The 6178-nt window shown below is 30.1% G+C and overlaps 1 pseudogene; it reads left to right on the top strand.

Annotated features, from left to right (window-relative positions):
• The first annotated feature begins 3206 nt into the window (after nucleotides 1-3206).
• LOC115951090 lies at nucleotides 3207-3429 on the top strand (annotated as a pseudogene).
• Nucleotides 3430-6178: the final 2749 nt, after the last annotated feature.

The following is a 6178-nucleotide window of genomic DNA, read 5'->3' as shown; positions in this document are numbered from 1 at the left end:
CCAAATCAACTACAAAATTTATGGTTCGATTAAATAATTGCGAATCTGCTCACTTAGTAATGCTATGAAATTTCACATCTCGGACTTCCTTAAACTAACAAGAAAAAGAAAAAGGCCCAAATAACAACCCAACGAAAAAAATTTAAATTAGAGCTGATCTGATAATAGAATCTATTTTTATAAATAAAGTAACTAGAATATTTTAAAAAAAAAAAAAAACTAGAAAAGAATCTAAAATATTTAAATGAACTTCAATAGAATCTATTTGCTAATGATTGACTGTGGATCTACTCTAACCTAATATAATTATATTTGTGTGTGAAACACAAACTTATTAAATAGAAACATAAAAAAAATTGTTCAAGAATAAATCAGTAAATCACTAGACTATTACTAGAGTTGATAATGAGTGGATACAAAGGGACCACTTGAGCCAAAGACTAGATAGCCTAGCAAAGCTCTTCAATTGACAGCTTATTAAATTTCACTAGGGTTAAATGGAATTTAGGTACTTCTATATATGGTGAATATAAATCATTTTCCTACTTTTTGTGTTGTACTTTATGTTTTATTAATCACAACTTGTCATGTGTTTAATTTTTTTTTTTTCATTTTATAAGAAAAGTTAAATAAATACGTGACAAATTATAATTTGTGAAATATAAAATGGAACACATGGGACAGAATAGGGGTAGCTCCATGTTGATGGTAGGGTGTTCAAATGAACACCTTGACCTGGAATTTTTATTATTATTGTAAGGACGCGATTTGCAACGAACCTTAACTGTGATGGGTTCGCACGTAAAAAGGCCCAGACAATATGATTTGTAGAGCGTGGGTGTAAAAAGCTAGGTTAACTGTGGTCTCCCTTAAAAAGATTCACTCTCACCTATATTAAAGGTTTAAAGTTGGTACAACGATCGTTTTCTTTAGTGATCAATGCAATTCTTTTTCTCTACTTTGCTCTCTTCTTTTTTGTCTATGTTTTTCTCCCTTTTCTTTTTTCTGTTTCGATCCCCTCTTCATGCTTTTCTTTTAGTTTATATACCCTCCTTTGTGTTCCATCCTCACCGCACACGTGTAGGTTGGGTCCAGAGGATTTATTTCTGTCCCATCTAGCACATCCTGAAACTTCCTATGGGCAGCTGTAAGGCTGCTTCCTTACTGTTCAGGTATCACCTCCACATTAATGCGGCCAGAGAGTTGGTTGAGAGGTCATTAATGCGGAGGTAGCTGTAGTTTATAGATATTTGTTTGCCTTATCTCTTTCATCCTTGGTCGATTATTCTATCTTTTACGGTGACCTAATTCTGAGGTCTGGTTGCAATAAGGCCGCGTCCTGATCGTCCTCGGACGCATACTGTCGAGGAGTATGGTGTCCTCGGACGGATACAGAACCCTACCCTTGTGATGTTGACTACCATCCCCTTCAGTAACTACCTTATGACTTGACTTGGCCTCCTCGGACGGATATGCATCCTCGGATGGGCCACGGGCCCAACATTCCTGAATCAACCCTGAACTTTATGGGCCTATTGATCGAACGGTCCCCACAATTATTATTATTATTGACTATCCAAAAAAATTTGATCACCCTTTTATTTTAGTCCAACAAAACTAAACTTGGTCCCCTTAAATATATCCTTGGCCCTCTAAAAAAACTAGGAACAACAATCTCTTAAAAAAATTAACAAAGAAGCCCATTTGGCACAATTCATTCGCTCAATCCTCACTCCCTTGCTCAAATTAAAATAAAAAATTGGCACAGCATGATCAAATTATTAAAAAAGAAGAAGAAGCAAATCTAAGAGTTTTAGAGAGAGAACGTTTGCCTCATTCCCCGACTTGTCAGTCTAGATAAGCCATCAATTTGCTCCTCTCTCTCTCTCTCTCTCTCTCTCTCTCTGCGTGCATGTGTGTTGAATTGTATTGAGTGTCTGACTCCATAGATTGTGATAGACTAGCGTAAATTTATAATTTATAACAGTGCATAGTCTTATAAGTGTTTTTGACATCTTTATGACTGTTTAATGCTATGAATTATGGGTAGTAAAGAGTTAAAGGGTAAAGACAAATATAAGTAAATAGAATATAGTTTACACTTTAATAAATAGTAAATAACACTTTGTGAGGAAGTGGGCCAGGTGGTAGTGGGGATTAGGGTGTGGGACAATGAGACTGAATGAGTAGTGAAAGACAAATTTCTTTTGTTTGGATTGTTGAATTGAATTATTAATAAACTAATGTTAAGGACACAACAAAAGTTCTTACAATTACAAAGACCACTAAGTTGAGTTGAATTATTAAATAGAAGAATTGTATTTTTTTTTTATTGAATTGTTAAATTGAATTCTTAATAGAGTACCAAAAAAAAAAAATTCTTAATACAATTACAACAGCAAATAAGTTGAGTTGAATTGTTAAATAAAAAAAATTGCAATCGAATAAGAGATTAGTAGATGAATGATTTCTTGGTTGTTTACATTGAAATAGGGATAGTTTGTAATATTAATAATGAGACTATCATACAATAATTTCAAAATATAAAATCTCATAAAAGAAAATTACAAAATTTTTGTATTTTCATTTTTTTTGACGTTCAATATATGAGGTTTTATTTTTATCAAGTTTTATATAATTTTCAACACCTCTTGTTGGTTGTCTATCAGCAAGTGATTTCTCTAAATTTCTTATTCACTATCCTAATTTTTTTTTTTTTTTTATAATGGAATTGAGGATTTGTAGTCACCTTCTCATTGAATTATCAACATCTCGCCATCTTCACCCAAAACAAAAAATAAATAAATGAGAAAAAAAAAAAGCCATGTCAGATGATTTCCACTAAATTAGGCAATAAGAAAAAAAAACTTTCACCATTTTGGTTCAAAGCAGTTGTTAGGATATTACCTAAGGTTCAAGGCTGTGAAAGGCAGCAAGCAAAGCTGATGTAACGAATTTGATGCCCAAAGGAACCAAATGATTTCAAGCAAAGTGTAACTGTGTTCTAAACTGGGAGAGAAGATTAATCTCAAAAACTGGGAGAGAAGATTCGTATACATTCTACTTTTCGTTTGAGAATCTTTTTATGTATTATAAAAAAAAAGAAAAAAAAAAAAGAATCTTTTTATGTCCCACATGGAATTAAAGTTTGAAAAGAGTGAAGCATAGACTAGTTATAAAAGTAGAAGTGTGCATCCGTAGAAATCATACCTTTCTCGGCCTTTTGGCTAAGATCAAGTGTAGTATCTGTTCTTATCAGTTTAATATTTGATAGGCCCAATGGGTCATGTATCATATGACCCAACTCATTGGGTCACATGATATTAAATAATTTTTCTTATGGGGAAAGGCCCGTAATGGTAGCTTGCTACAGGGGCCTTTAAGCGTTGCCCATGTGTTGCACTACTGCATGGGCCTGGCGCAACCCAACCAACGCAAGTTTTAAATTATTTGAATGAAACCAAAGGAATAAATGCGTCAATATATAAATTTTCAGTCGAAACCAATGGAAATATATAAAGTTTTGAATTTCGGTCTAAATCAAAGTCCTGAAAGTTTAAAAGCTCAAGCTTCTTCACCCAACTTGAACAACCAGATTGAATATTGAGCTATGGTTGAGGAAAATACTAAAAAATTGAATTTGAGCTACGATAAATCAATAGAGATATTAAATACTAAAAAAAAAGAAAAAATTTGTAGGTTTTTGAGTGAAGGGTTATTAACTATTTATTTGATGTTCACAAACAATTTTTTGATAAATATCACGAACAATTTTGTTAAGTAGCCGAGTGTCTGAGATTATTTTTTGTTTTTAAATTCCTATAAACTCTTGTTAAGTAGCCGAGTTTTTGAGATTCATTTATAATAGGGTTTTTGCACCAGTTTCTATTATTATTAAATGATTTATTCAAGATAATCCATTAAATGATTGCCCAAATATAATCAACTCTGTATATAGTATAGCTATGTTAGGTTTATGTTGAGGTTCGTCTCAATCAAAAAAAAAAAAAAAAGGTTATGTTGAGGTTATTTCATCAAATAATTAGCCACCTAATTTCTACCTGCTCTTATTTAAAATAAAAATTCAACATACTCCATCTTGTTAGTTGGGTTCATGAGCAAAGATCATAATAAAGTCACCAACCTGCTCTTATCTAAAATAAAAATTCAACATGTTCCATCTTGTTTGTTGGGTTCATGAGCAAAGATTAACAAAATCACTTTTGACATATACTTATTTCATGCACTATATCTATATGAATGTACTTCTCACTAATTGAGTGTTGGTTATACAATTGTGTAAAACTTATATGTTATGAGAGGGAGGATGGATATACATAAGATACATTCTCTTTTGTCGCCCACTAGTACTCCAAATATTTCAAATCCGAATTCCAGGACTTGAAACCCAATGATCATGCTTAGGGAAGAGACACTAACTCCCCTTTTGACTGTGTTTATGTTTAATATATGTACAATTGAGAAAAAGTCAGCATTTTTCTATTCAATCGTAATTTATGTTTCCCTATATTAAAGAAAATACAAACTTATTGTACATGTAGAGATAAAAGTTTTTATTTGGTAGGGAAGTAACAAAAAAAAAAATAATAATAATAAAAAAAGTTATGCTAAGGATATTGCAAATTTTTTATATTATTTAATTTATTTATGTAGAATAAAAATATAGAATTATAAAAAGAGTAATGTATAAGTCATTACAAATTTTGCTTTCATAATTAAATTTACAAAATAATGTGTCAACTTCTAAATGTAAAATACAAAATATATTTATTATATTTCTAATGTGCCACCAATTATATTTATTGATGCATTAATTTGTAATTTCTTATAATAATAGTGATAATAGCTTTATAATTTTTCATATACTTTAAAAAAAAAAAAAATTTAAGTGTGAAAATAATGGAAATCACATATTGACAATGCGGCCAAAACTTAGGTACAATAGTTTAGATACTGTTCCTTAGGTTATCTTCTTAAGATTCTACCATGTGGCTACTTAACTAAAAAATACACTTCCTTCCCATAAGAAAAAATCCACATAGCAGAATCTTGAAAAGAGAACTTAAGGAATAGTACCTAAGTACTGTACTTAAGTCTTGCTCTTGACAACACTATCCTACAATATTGTCAAGTCATATGAATACTAGTAAAGAAAGTTTATGTTCAGCGTTATCTGCTCCAAGCTACCACAAGGAGACAATGATTGACTCCACTCATGTATGGCTCTCCACCATTTTTCAGGTTGTAAACAAGTTGAGTCGAGTATTAAAATTTCAAAATTGTTAATTTAATTTAATTTTGTACACAAGTTGAGCTTGAGCTTTGTATCAAACTAAATTACACGTTCAACTTTGGCTTATTTTCTCTTTGAATAAGCTTAAGTTTGTTAACGAACAACTTAATTAACTTATTTCTTACCCATATATGGTAAAAACTACAGTTATTTATTTATTTTACTCATTCACAAATATTTGCCTTTAATTAATAACTAAATTATAGTTGCAATTATATTATAATCTTATAAAAATTAGATTCACAAACCTTGTATTCTTAAGAGTTATATATAGTTTTTACTATGAAATAGACTATTTATATTATCAATAAATTAAATTAAAAAAATATCAATAAATTGTGAATAGAATTTGATATCTTATGTTCTTATTTATCAACGTGCACAATTCAATATCAAGTCTATATAAATATAATTTCATACATGTATGTATATAGATAAAACATATAATATTATATATATGCTAAAATCGAGTTTCATTTTTATAACTTGTTTACAAACACATTATTACATTTGAGTTTGATTTGTTTAATAGCCAAACTTAAACGTGAACTTGAGCTTAATTTATTTGCTAACTAACGAATATAAATGAACTTTTTACTGAGTTAACGGAACCGAGCATTTTATAAACAACTCGATTAACTTAGAACTTTATGGCATTGATGTGACAAGTATAATACTAATTCACACATCAATTTGAAAGTTTTTTTATATTATAAAATTGATAATAACTTTGAATCCTGTACATTGGAATAACTTAAACATATTTCATATTATTTTTATGAAGATAAAACAAAAACATGAAAAATACCTGTAATCCTACAATATTGCCAAACCATATGAATTTGAGAATTTCCAACCAAGAAA

Source organism: Quercus lobata, chromosome 6 (assembly GCF_001633185.2).
Source record: "Quercus lobata isolate SW786 chromosome 6, ValleyOak3.0 Primary Assembly, whole genome shotgun sequence".
Taxonomy (NCBI): domain Eukaryota; kingdom Viridiplantae; phylum Streptophyta; class Magnoliopsida; order Fagales; family Fagaceae; genus Quercus; species Quercus lobata.
The sequence above is the reverse complement of the archived record's forward strand: the minus strand, read 5'-3'. Positions and strand labels throughout refer to the sequence as shown.